Raw genomic sequence first — 13,958 nt, 5'->3', positions numbered from 1 at the left:
AGAAATTCGGAGGTTTCCTGCACAGTTTTTAAGTGCATAAATGATCATCATGACCCATCGAATCTTGTTCATTACAACTGTGTGCTGAATACATTACAAAAATAACTAGCATTTTTTTCACTGTTATAAGGGCACTGTGTAACTTTTCAGGTTGGGGAGTCCGCTACCACAATACAATATTAAACTTATAGAAGACACATTTATTTGGTTATTTTTAATCGCTCAAAAATACCTTTAAAAACATGTATTCTTACTGTGAGTGGATTGAGTAAATTGCCCTGTCAGCATCTTCTGCTTCTTTCTATGGAGATTGAAAAGTTTAACGGCAGATATTTATCGCAGGTAAAGTAATAACATCTCAAGTAACTGGACCGCTACCAGAAAAGCTACACAGTGCACCTTTAAGACCAAATCCAAAGGGAACACAGACCGTTCTAAACACATGCATTATTCTAGTTCTAAAACATTGCATAATAATGTGATCTCTAAATTTAAGATCAAAGTAATGTCTTATAGTTCTGTAATATTTTTAGCAGTTCAAAACAGCAGTTGTTGTTTATATTTGGACAGGGAGGGATTGCCCCATTAGCATGTAGGCTCTGTGCGCGCTGTAGCCGGTAATGCGGGCTGACCTGCGAGAGTGGACTGGGTTAAGTGAAGATTTGGAACACAGGGACACAGTTCAGAGCAGCAGCCAGTGCCTCTGAGATGACTCATTACAGGGCTTAAATTTATTAGCGTTTAAGCTACCCAGCCTGATCCCATAAGGCATTTTAAAAGACTGCGGTCGCAAAAGGAGCAAGCTACAACCTTATGTAGTGGCTGGCGATAAAGAAGATGTGGCAGTCCAAAGAGTCATGTAAAAAGTTTGATACTATAAATGTAGAGATATGTATGGTATAAACATTATTAAGAGGCCCATAATTTACTATTTTCTGAGCTTATAATGTTATTTCATTATCAAAAACATACCTGGAGTTGTGTTTTGTTTCATTACACATGTTTTAACACACAAATCCTGCATATTTAGGCTGATTTGTTCTAAGTTCCACATTTAATGGCTAATAAAAGAAGTGCTTCACTGTGTTTTTAAACCCCATATACCTGCGCCAGAATCAATTAGAGAATTCAGCCTTGGAATGGCCGAGCTCTTCTGAACAAAAGGTAAAAGGAGCTGTTAACTTGAAAACTACTGCTTCTTGACATCACAAGGTGAAGTAGGCTAGTAGAGTATTTTGATCTTTGGAGATGTTTATAAACAGGTTTAATACCTTTAATACTGTAAAGAGCTTATGAATTCATCACGGTGAATAATTAGGATGCTCAGAATGCATAAAGTAAGTGCAGGAATAGCTTTGGACCACAAATCAGAAAAACTGTTATTCACATTTTTAAGACAGTAAAAACAAGTACAATGCCTTTAACCCTCTCAGGCTCAAATTAAATTTTAGTAACAGGAAAAAATCTGGTATTTGGGGAAAATGATCATATGGGGTATTAATATACAATCCTGACCTTTTTTTTTGAGAGTCCTTCACATCCAATGCGTTCTGGGATGTTACAGATTTGCAGCATTGGTCCGGTGTGATAAATTAACACTGAAGACTGAAAATGATATGAATGCTAACTTTATGTGTATACCACTTTTCATAACAATGAAAACATAAAGCACAGTGTAACAGTGCTTTACAGTGGCAGAACAACATCACTTTTTTGTGTGGTGCTCCAAGAAACAATTTTTATCCTTTGTAAACAACAAAAGTACTTTGCACTTCTGGCAGGTCGTTTTCATGAAGCCATTCTTGCACAGTCTGCATTGTCCACGTTTATCAGCATGGATGGGAAAAAAGGCTCCTGAGTAAAAAAATCTCATAAAATATGGATTTGGAGTAAGTAGGTAATTGGCGTTTAGCTGTTGCAAATCTGCAACGCCTGCCTGGAGAGGGTTAAGTTCATGATACCATATTCATTTGCAGTGAGGGTTGGTTGATATGATATGAAAACTTTGCACTGACTGATAACTCCATTTACTTGAGAAATTGTTTAAATAGAACTTCACACGGTATATTCACAGTAGAACCATGCCACCATTATGCCAAATGTATTTTTATATGCCACCATGATGAGGATGATGCAAGTGTTGCTGTCTTTCCGCTGGCAAAGTTTTTAGGCCAAAACTTTTTTCAGTCATTTGTGTATGTAAACAAGGGTTATAGACAGTGAGGTGCGCCATAATATAATTTTAGGATAGGGATCTAAAGTAATAAAAAGCATATTAAACATGCCTACTTCAAAATATTCACAATCAATTTTGACATACTGATTGAAAAGTAAACACATATCTCTTGAGTTTCAGCTATTGTCATGGAGATGCGAGAGCTCATAACAGCTAATTAATTTCTCAGAGATCTTAATTTAAACTCTCTAAAGTTTTAGGAAAAAGAAAAAGAAATGTATGGACTTATTTTATACAAAGCCAGTTTTGCACCACAAAATCTTTTACAAACAGCACACTGGGTGATCTCTGGGTGCTGTCTTCGGCTATGTGCAAAACAAATGTGTATGTCAATAAAGTCCCGCTTGCCTGACCAGCCAGTCCCTCCTACTATCTATTCGAATGCAGAAGGCTCTGGAACCAGATGGGTCAGGATGTGCCAAACACAGATGCTAATTTGTATAACATGTCTCTCAATGTGACAGTGTGACTTTTTTAAAACTGGAGATAAGGTATCATGCTTTGCTGGTTGATTCTGTAGAAAACTGCATTTCTCATTTCTCTAGTTCTATATACTCCCATTTCCTCTTACTTGTAAGTTTGTTTTGACCATGCGTTTCTCTGATCGTTCAGTCCATGTCAATCACGACATGACTCCAGACCCATACATCTTTCTATTGTAAAAGCATTTGTTTATTAGTCAGACTGGCGCCACCTAGTGCCTCCGCTTAATTTCATTCACACTAGACGGTTTGCAAGAACCTCGGAAGTGCGAGTTCGGGCACCAGCCAGCCAACGAAGAGCCATATATTCTGTGTTGGCAACGATTCCCAAGATCGAGGATTTAAAGCCAGAACAAAGAGAATGTTTGGTGAATTTTATCAAGGGGAAAGACGTTATTGCCCTTCTTCCTATGGGATTTGGGAAAAGTTTAATATACCAGTACGCCTCATTAACGGCGCATTACATACGTCACAACCAAATAGCAACTGATTGGTTAAATTTTAACCACTTGCCTACCGCCAAGTGAACGAATTCTAATGCTGCAAGGTCAGAAGGTTTCCACAAAGTGAAACTGTCTGATGAACCTGGCTATTTGTTTATAACTCGTCAGGCAAAAATAGGGTGATCAGAATTTCTAAATAAAACATGGTGGTTGGTAATAATACAATTGTGAAACAAGTGTGTAATTAAGGAGAATTGTTCTGCACTCAGCCCATTCATGACTAACATGAGTCAGTCACATTTTCTTTGTGTTCTGGTAATTTTTAAGCAGCTTTTCTGTATTTTACCGAAACAAATGATAGTTTATGCCTCTCTTTACTGTTGCCAGGGATCAAATTGGTCAAAAATAGGGACAATGGGATAAATCTGCTGGGACAGAGGACACAGGGCTCAAAACTGGGACTGTATTTCTTTACTGCATTCACATTCATACTTAGGTAAGGTGGGTGAAGTGTACTGCCTAACAATACAACAACATTATGCACTGATTAGAGCTGGAAATGAACCACCAACCTTCCAGACAACCACTATGCGCCAGCGTCACCTCAGCCCTCAGTTTAATTTCAGAAATCCATTCTAATCTAATCTAAAACTTCTACCATATATTCCTGTCTTTTGTGTGGCATATGCAGCAATTTAAACCCACAGTATACCCGCTAATATCATCCCCCATAGCCGCACATACAGTACCTACACCAGCAGACGTCTTATGAAGCGTGCCCTATACCTCTATTTGCGAAATCCCATTGCGTTTTAATTCTTATTGCAGATTCATATGTGAGAGATATAAGCGGGCACTAATTGGCTGTTTCTGCTCAGGCGGATAAATGCCACAGATCTGCCTCGACTGCTCCACTGAAAATAATGAGCTCATAAAGATAAGGATCATGGGAAAATTGCAGATGGGGGACCAGCGCTGTTTGCTCTGTAGACGTGTGCAAATGCGCTGTAAGCTAGCTCTGTGCGTTTTGTTTGAAAGGAATCTGGGTGCGCTTCAGGGCCGCTCAAAGCTTTGTGGAGGTCCGATGCAAGAAAGAGATTGGAGGCATTTGTTTAATAGAATAAAATATGGACTTTGTAAATTCATGTCATGCGAATCCCTTACATTAAAGTGTCTACATTGTGCACATTGCATTTTCTAAGTTTTCATCCACGTTATATTGTTGTTCCCTGATCAAAACATACCTAGAGTTGTGTTTTTCTTCATTTGCATGTTTGAGAAATCCTGCTTGTTTACTCTATCTCTTCTCTTCAGAACTCAAAATGACTGCTCATGTCTAAACTTACAGCTGTTAGTATTTGTACTGTTATTTAAAATTTTTTTTTTTTCAATTCTAAACTTAGCCATGTAAACAGAATAACTGATTTAAAAATTAGCATAGAAGATCAACTCACTCAACAATATTGTCATAAAAAAAAAACAGTAAGGTGAAGAATAACTGTAAGTAAGAAAGTAAGAGTAAAAATCTGTTATGCATAAAACGCTGCATCATGGAGGCTGAGTGTTAGAACTGAAATCACACAGGGTTTGCAGCTGCTCACAGGGAAGCTCAGTAAACCAATCAGACTATTGATTTGTCTAGAATGATCCTGTGTGTGGTGCTACATTATCCCATATTTATATGAGATAATATCAACAGATCCAAACTGTCACTTGTCCTGGTGATACCACCTGTCTCCATGGAGATAAGTGTAAGTGTAATATAAGCGAGTCAGCCCAGAGACAATATATATGAGTGGACATGAGTATGAGTGGACGCTAGCTGCTGCATGCCAAATAGGAAGTGTCCAGGAGACTCTTCCAGCTCCTTCTGACCCTGGCTTCAATTGACTTACACTGGGATCTTGTCACACCTCTCACTTTAACTTCTGCAGTGAGTCTCGTCATTTTGGTCTTAAAAGGTTTCTATTAACTCGCTCTACATGATTCAGATTTTTTTTTTTGTCCTTAAAAAAATCCTGTTCATAACATAGAGCCTGGCTCCAGTTTCACTCCGGTAACCTCTGAGTGGTACTAAATACTATGGGTTACATAACACTCACTTAGTTCACTTGTTTTATACAGTCTATGGATCAGCCGTATGTTCCCTCATTTCTAAAATTTTTCTCAAAATGAATCTTTGATTCAAGTCATTTGCTGCTGGATCATAGGTGGGTAACTGGCTACCAAATTGGGACAAATGGGGATAAAAACTGATGCAAACTGATGGTAAAAAGGAAATGTGGGAACATAGGGCCTAATTTTGGAAAAAAAAAACTACAAAAAAAAACCAAACAACAACTTAGAAATGAGGGAAGATAAGGCTGTGGGAACATAGGGACGCTCCCATATAAATTTTACTTTAGAGCAGGGGTGGGCAAACTTTTTGACTCGTGAGCCTCAAATGGTTCTAAAATTTGAGGGAAGGGCCGGATCAGGAGTAGATGGATGATGGAGTTTTTTGGTAATCCACCTCAGAAGACATGGGATATGTAGAAAACATATCCCATGTTATTGAAATATATATATGTCATAAGCATTACAACAAAATATGTGTGTGTCCCACGGTGTTTACTGTTTATTTGCTATTTATTGAAATCACTTTTAAAACACTGAATTATTATTATTATTATTAGCTGTTATTCAAGTTTGGCAGGCAGGATTAAAAAGATTAAAGGGCCACATATGTTTTGCCATTCCTGGCAAAATATTAACATCTCCACAGAGACGATCGGTTGAACACTTCACCAGAAATGTTACATGTTTCATAAGTGTCCATTCTACATACACTATATGAGCACTACAGTATCTCATAATCTTTACAATTCTATGACAATTATTTTGATGGACATATTGCCCTCTCTGAACCGAACAAAAAGAACATTCCAACTTAAGTTCAGCACTCTCACTCCCGTTGTGAACCAGATGGGGCTGTACCAAAGGCCCTGGCTGCTCCTGTTCATTCTGTTGAGCAGTGCTCTCCGCTCGGGTTGCTCCTGCATTGGGGTAATTACCATTCACATTCCTGAAGGCTCTGCTGTAAAATTCAATCAGCGTTGGAGCGAGATATACCTCCCACAATCCCATATGTTAGCGCCGTAAAGTCCTGTCCATTGATTTCACAGTAACATTGTCTTTCCCTTTGGCTGTATTCAACAACCTGGTCTGGCTTTTGTGTTCCTGTCCTAATAATATCACTGTGACTCCAGGGAGAGCTGCAGTGCAAGAAGTTTGTATATTGCTGTAGAGAGAGTTTAAGAGTAAAAATACCAGCCTGATATTTACACTTTTTAACATATTGGCTATCGACCTTAAATCCAGCACAGGTCGATATTTTGCTTTGGCCGACCTGCTGCACTTATAGAGTTCACACAAAGCTTTATTTTAATACTTAAATGCAAAGAGATAGTTGCACAAAACATGGCTACACGGCTCTCTTAAAGGTTTGTGGGCTGAGGATACATTTCTATTACATAATTTGGGGGAAAAATAATAAAAATTGTCCCTACATATAAGCAAATCTTAAATTAGATAATATTTTGATTATTTTCCTCAAATTATATCATTTCAATTGACTACAAACTCATCCACCACAACCATAACCTGTTTTTACTACAAATTGGATACAAGAACTGTGTAAGTCACATTTTGTTCCGTGTCCTCATCACTCTTGAAGCTTAAAGACCAATATTCAATGTGCTAAAAAGTGTAAATACTGTGTCTTATTTCAGTCTGTGAGCAACAAGTAGCAGCTAGAACAAGCACGCGAACACAACCAGACTCAGCACGGGAAAAGTTGGGAAATCACAAAACCTGCAGCACAGCTGGAGGTAAAATCCTCTTGAAATGCCACTTTATCCATAATCCATTTGTTTGTACTCCAATATCTGCCTCAATCTCAGTTTCAGTTTACTGCAACAGGAAAGTTCACAATGAGCGCCTAGGAAATTAAAGATGTCCTCTAAAACCATAAGAGTTCTAAATGAGAAAACATACAACATTTTTGCAAGTACTGTAATTTCCAGACTATTGAGCGAACCAGTATCAACTAAATTTTTAAAGAATTTTTTTTTTACATATGTAGGCCGCACCTGTCTGCTACTGAAGTTTGAGACATTTCTTCTTGTCATTTACGCACCCACCTGCATTTAACACATACGGGTAAGATGTATCCCCCTCACTAAGGTTAATTTAGCATCATAACTTATTTTATCACACGGCGATAAACTGTTTTAGTGCTGACAACATCTAGCAAACGCTGCAACTTCAGGTTAACCGCACAGACAGCGGCATTTTCTGCACTCAGGCCGCATGTTCCTTCACTGTGTTGTCAAACCATAGACCGTATATATGAATGGACAATGGGTCAAACAAATAATCCGTCCATATATTCGCAGTAACGTTGTATAAGATGCAGGGTTCAAAGTGTGAGAAAAAAGTAGCGGCTTATAGTCCGGAAATTGCGCTAAGTAATAACAGGGTATCCCCAGGTTTTACAAATCCAAATTTAACACCATTTTAACACCACTTAAATGAAAATTAAGACCAACATCACACCATTATGCGGGCGAAAAACAACAGATCCAATTCTAACAATGACCAACCAACTACCTGTACTATATCTAGAATCTAAGAGCCACTGTGGATTAAACCTACACTTCCCCATGATCCATCCAACATCATCCTCCACTGTACTGATTGTTTACTCATTGCCGCCAGAGCCTGAAAACGAAGTATTGTTTGCGCATTCTCCTAATTAGACATTGATGCATATTAAGTGATTTCATATTGTTGTTTTCCCTCCCTCCTTTTAACGTTGCCCTACTCCCGGTTGAGTATAGGCTAATGAAATTTAAGACCTTTGTGAAAAAATAAGACTTGGACAACATCATTTAAGTCTTTTTAAGGCCTTAATTTAGAAACATGAAATTTAAGACCTTTTTAAGACTTTTAAGACCCCGCGGTGACCCTGAATAAGGATGACATTTCTTTTGTGTTTTTATGTAAAACTTGATGACTATATTTTGATTCAGCAACATTCCCCCTGCCTTTTTTATATTTTTATTTTTTACATTCCGAGTAAGCGTTAAAACATCCCCGGCCTCACATTTTCAGTTAGCTCATTACCCCTGAAGTAGCTTTAGTGGGACCAGTCTGCCTTGGCCCTGCTCTCTTCCGCTCCTTGGCTCTCAGCTCCAGAGGTCTGCACTGACATATGGCCCGCAGTAATAAAGCTCTGACAGGTACTTAATGCTGATTGATAAAAGCCCTGAGGATCTCCACACACTCTCTGGGACACTCCACTGTCACTGTGTGCTCACGATAACACACCCCAGACGTCTCACTGCTAATGCAAAGCTAAAGTATGCGTTTAGCACTGTCACCGCGCAGCCAGAAAGTTGCAGGTTTGATGTTGTGGTGTTTTCTGTGTGGATTTTGCATGTTCTTTCAAGTAAGTAGGAGATGAAGTAACTACTGTATCTGTGTCTCTAAAAAGAACCCAAGAAGTTAATGTACAAAAGAAGACCAAATGTCCATTTTTCCCCGGACTTGTCCGTATTTTGCGTCTTGTCCTGGGCGTTTTGTTTTTTTGTTTTTTTTAAGTGTTTTTTAAATGTCCGGGTTTTCATTGGGGGCATTAAACTGAGCTTCTCTCGTAGCTCTCTGTGACTCAGAAGGAGTGAGCAGACACAAACAGTCGGTCAGTCTGCAACATACCAAAGTGCAAATGCACATTTAACAATGACTTGTACAAGAAATTCTCCATCCCGGTCGGGACAAGTGAGAGGCCATGTGCACAGGTTGTGAGGTAAGAGTACAGTGGTCCCTCGTTTATCGCGGGGGTTACGTTCTAAAAATAACCCGCGATAGGTGAAATCCACGAAGTAGTCAACTTTATATTTTACAATTATTATATCTGTTTTAAGGCTGTAAAACCCCTCAGCACACACTTTATACACTTTTCTCAGACAGGACAGTTACAACCCTTTTTGCATCCTTCTTAAAACTTATTGCTGCTGTCGTCCTTTTGTAATTTTCCTCCTTCTTTATGTAATGAACCTAAGATTCATTTATTCCATAACAGAGCCCTACAGCGCAGAGTCCTGCACGGCTCCATTTTTGGAGACCTGCAGTACAACACCACACCGTTAACTCGAGATTATATCAAGCTTTTGCACTGCCTACGCCACAGACTGAACTAAGACTAAACCAGGGGCCTCATTTATGAAAAAAACTGCGCAGGAGTTGTCGTAAGTTAGTGCGTACGCCTAGTAGCTACGCAAGGCGTGCGCCACGCAAACTCCATATTTAGAAAAACCCACCGCACGCACCAAACCACGCAATCTTTGCTTTATAAATCCCACCTGCAATTTGCACACGTAAACCCACGTCACGTCACGTTACGCCCTCTCCACACCTCCACCTCACCATAAAAGGAGCATGTAAAGTGACTCGTGAATGAGATTTCCCTAAACATGAGCCGATAATCAGTGGGTTTGACCGAGACACGCGGGACAGAGGGAGGGGGACACTCCACGCAGCAGCATGCAGTCACGTCAAAGACTTTATTAAAGACTTTATTCAGATACAGATTAATTAATTAATTACAGTCATTATTTAGCGCGATATGTTTTTTAATCGCGTGAATCTCATTTTTAATCTCTAACTGTTTCTGTATGCGAGTTGCTTTATTATAAAATCAGTTTTTTATGTGTTGTTGGGACAACAACACACACACAAAAAAAAAACACATTTATAAATTTTTTTATTTCGGTAATTCCACTCATTGCCGGAAACCCATACAAAACGCGCGCAGTAAGAGCGATGTAAACGTCATGTTAAAGTTGGCGGCGTCAGTCGCACAATGGACGAGGTCGAAGAGCCAGTAGAACAGAGGCAGCAGTGCACAGGTAAAAACACATTCGTGTCTTGGAAATTATTCTCCCGACGTGAAATATAAAAGAAAATAACAAATATAAAATCGCCTACAACTTAAATGTCACTGGTGAAAACAACCTGCATAGACTCATGATGTCTGCACTACTGTCCTATAGTGACCTGCCACATGAGGGGACACGCACACAAACACAAACACACACACAAACACACACACAAACACACACAAACCTTCATCATCGTCATTAACCTGAGAACGCGTGGACCACGTTTCCTTCCGTAGTTACTGCCTCCCGTGCACCGCGTACGTTTTCTCGCGTACGCTGCGTAAACCGCGCTTCCTCCTGTGCGCCTCTAAACCAGAACTAACACCAAGACTAAAACTGGGACTAACCCAGTCCAGGACTAAACCAGAACTAACACCAGGACTAAAACCAGGACTAACCCATTCCAGGACTAAACTAGGACTAAAGTAGGACTAAAGCAGGTCTAAACCAGGACTAAAACCAGTGATCTCATATATAAAGCATTTCTCTATCAATAATATTTTTAATATGGTTAAGGAAAGACTGGACTTTTTATTGTCTTTAAGTAGACAAAAGTTATTATGTTCAGATTTCCCCGTCTTTGCTACTTTACAGCAAACAGTTTCTTATTCATGGAGACTTGGGCTCAACAGCCAATTTGGAGAGATTTGTTAAACAATAAATGACTTTATAAAGTCACTTTTTTTGTTCTATATCAGTCTTTTGATCTGCCACAATAATGTAATAATGAATTTAAATGAAAAATATCTCAAATTGAAGGCTTTTCTCTGCAATTTTTAGGTGAGATTAAAAAGAGATTAATTTGATTAATTAATTACAGATCATAATTAATTAATCTCTCAATTTTTTTTATCGCATGACAGCACTAGTTATTCTGCCAATTAAAGTCCACACGAAACATCCAAACTGCTCACCTGTAAGTGTGGGTCTGGGTTGGGACGGGCACGGGCATTATTCTGTTCTTCATACAGTCAGAGAGCAGCTCTCATGTGCAAGAGTTCCCCATTACACAAAAATGTAGGAAAAATTTTGGTTGGGGTCAGGTTCGGGCAGTAGGCTTCGTGTTGTCTGCAGACTCGGGTCACTCTGGCACTCGGTGCGTAAAGACTAAAGTAAAAGTGTTAAAGTTGCGTTCATTAAATCAAAGCCTGGCTCCTGCTGCGTCCAAGGGAAGAGTTTTCTCTCAGGTCGGGTCATTATTTCGTCCTCTGTGTTGGTCACAGACTGTGTTCTATAGTCTATGTCTGTGGACTGTGGGACTCTGCGCTCGTCCGGAACGTGGCTGCGCTCGTGCACGAGTTTCAAATGTATAATATTGTGGAGAATAATGAGTGGAATAAACAGCCCTTCTCCGTGTTTTGGCGAACCAAACACTTAAATGCTCAAATCTGAAGGTAATTCTTCTATATACGTGGATTTTTCTGATCAAACACTTCCTCAAACTCTGTTCACTTCTGCTTCTCTCCACTAGTGTTGCTTTTGTCTCCAGACTTTGCGTAGAGCTTACAGGAGGTCCCGAGTTGGCGTAGAGTTAAGCAAAGAGCCACGCCTTATTTGAGTTTTATAAATACCGCGGTTGGTGTAGGAAGCGCGCACGCACGGATTTTTGCGTAACCAAGTTTTATAAATGAGGCCCCAGAAGTGAAACAGGACTCACTGTCGGCAACTTGCCTGATCGCGCTTTGCAGACAAACTCCTCGGTGTTCTCTCTCTTAAATCCAAGATTAGTCCTGATTTAGACCTGGTTTAGTCCTGACCCTGTGTGTAAAAAAAAAAAAATAAAATAGATAGATAGATAGATAGATAGATAGATATAGATATATATAGATATATGCAAAATTGACAGCGAAACGGTGAGACCGAAAGCTGAACCGTGATATAGCAAGGGACGACTGTAGCTCAATGTCGAGACCCCACCTCCCACCTGCGGTAAGGTGTCTGGGTTTTCACAAATGGAAATATGGTCACCCTAGTTTTTGCGTTAGTTTAGTAAGTTGTTTCTCTCATCAGTGGAGCATTGTAAAATATTGACAACTCTTTCTAATGGCATACTTGGCCAAGCCTTGTCATGTGCTTGTCTCTTCGGAAATAGAAATTTAAAGGCGCTATAGTTCATTTTGAATGGTTTGCTAAATGTATTCCTCACTTACTTTACATTTAGAGCATTCTAATTATTCAATTCAATGAGTTTATAAGGACTTTTCACAACTCTCAGAGACAAGACTGGAGTTTTGCCATCAAGGTCATCCACCCCAGCCTCCATTTCTCTGACTTGTTTTGCTGTCCCTCCTGATTCCCGCTGTGAGAGCCCTGGTCCCTGATTGGTAGGGTACTTCTACACCGGGCCAATGGTGCCTCACCTGCAGCCGCCTCCTCTGATTTCAGAAGATTCCCAACAATAGTTCGGGGCTGCTGTATGCCATTTTGTGTCTGTGTCTCTTTTGTTTCACTTTGTTTTGTGCTAGTACTTCTGTTAGTTTGTCACTCGATTTTGTTAGTGTGACTTTATTTTGGGGCACTCGTGTTTTAGTATTTTTTGTTTTTTGTTTTTTATGTGTCCTTTAGTTTCATCACTTTTTTTGTATAGACCTACGTTACCTGTTTTTTGACACAAAATTTGTTATTTGGTAGCCTTGTTATTTTGATTCATAGTGTAAGTTATTTTGAGTATATATTTTAGGGCCTGTTTACACGAGAATGCTTTCAAGTAAAAAATATATTTTATAGGAAGTGCCTTTCCTTTACAGTGATGGCGTTTTTAGGGGCTTAAAAATGCTAAATTCTGAAATCACCCTCTAGAGTGGAAAAGTTGAATACGCTTTGCCGTAGCATTTCCATCTACACTGCCCAAGATGCAAAACTCTGGTCAGATCTGCTCATGTCGTGTATGCATTTACACCACATACATCACCACCTTGCGTCACCGCCTGGCATGCATACCCAATTGAATTCCACACACTTTTGCGTCACCGTATGCACACAGATTTCCTCCCAAAAACACTTATTTAAATGCGGAATAAAAAGTGAAGACACTGCGTCACTTTTGCATCTTTTGTTTAGACCACATCATCATATAAACGTAGTCTTAAACCGCTTTTGTTGTTCTACCTTTTACAATCCTATTTATTAAATTATTGCTTTATTTATAAAATATTTGTTTTTGTTACCTCCCTGACCCTAGTCGAGCTGGGTCGTAACAGCTAACATGCACTTCATATAACACTTTATTTTAGAGTACATAATGGACTTATTTTGACCTCAAGAGCCGCTTATAAAATATATTTCTACTGGGCTCAAATACATCTGGTCCAAGGCTTTTAATGCCATATTGTGGAGTATTCCAAACAAAGCAATATCAAATCAATAGAGACAAACAGATGGCAGACTCTCCACCAGAAAAGTTCCATAGAACTCCTTTAATTCTCTAATCTCGATGGTAGTGCTACTGTAGTTGTTTAAGGATGATTGATGTGAAGAGTCTTGCCCAAGGACAGAACAGAACAGAATTTCCCCAGAGCTGAGAAATGTTGCTTCTACTATTATTTAGGCGTTTTATGACCATTATATCTGCTCTTTCAGGTTTTAAATTATAATTTGTAAGTTACATATGCAAGTAATTTTCCCTTGTGGACCAATAAAGTCTGTCTATACTGTAATAAAACTGGACTGAACCATTTGGATATTTTTACATCCCTAGTTACAAGCCACGCATATGATAAAATCATTCCAAATAGCAGATATATCTTTGAAACTCTATATTGAACATAAATGTCAAACCAAATTGTATACTTAAAGCAGTGTATTCATTGGTATG

This window comes from Boleophthalmus pectinirostris, unplaced genomic scaffold (genome assembly GCF_026225935.1).
Source record: "Boleophthalmus pectinirostris isolate CB_2022bp ecotype Guang Dong unplaced genomic scaffold, ASM2622593v1 HiC_scaffold_23, whole genome shotgun sequence".
Lineage (NCBI taxonomy): Eukaryota > Metazoa > Chordata > Actinopteri > Gobiiformes > Gobiidae > Boleophthalmus > Boleophthalmus pectinirostris.
The sequence above is the reverse complement of the archived record's forward strand: the minus strand, read 5'-3'. Positions refer to the sequence as shown.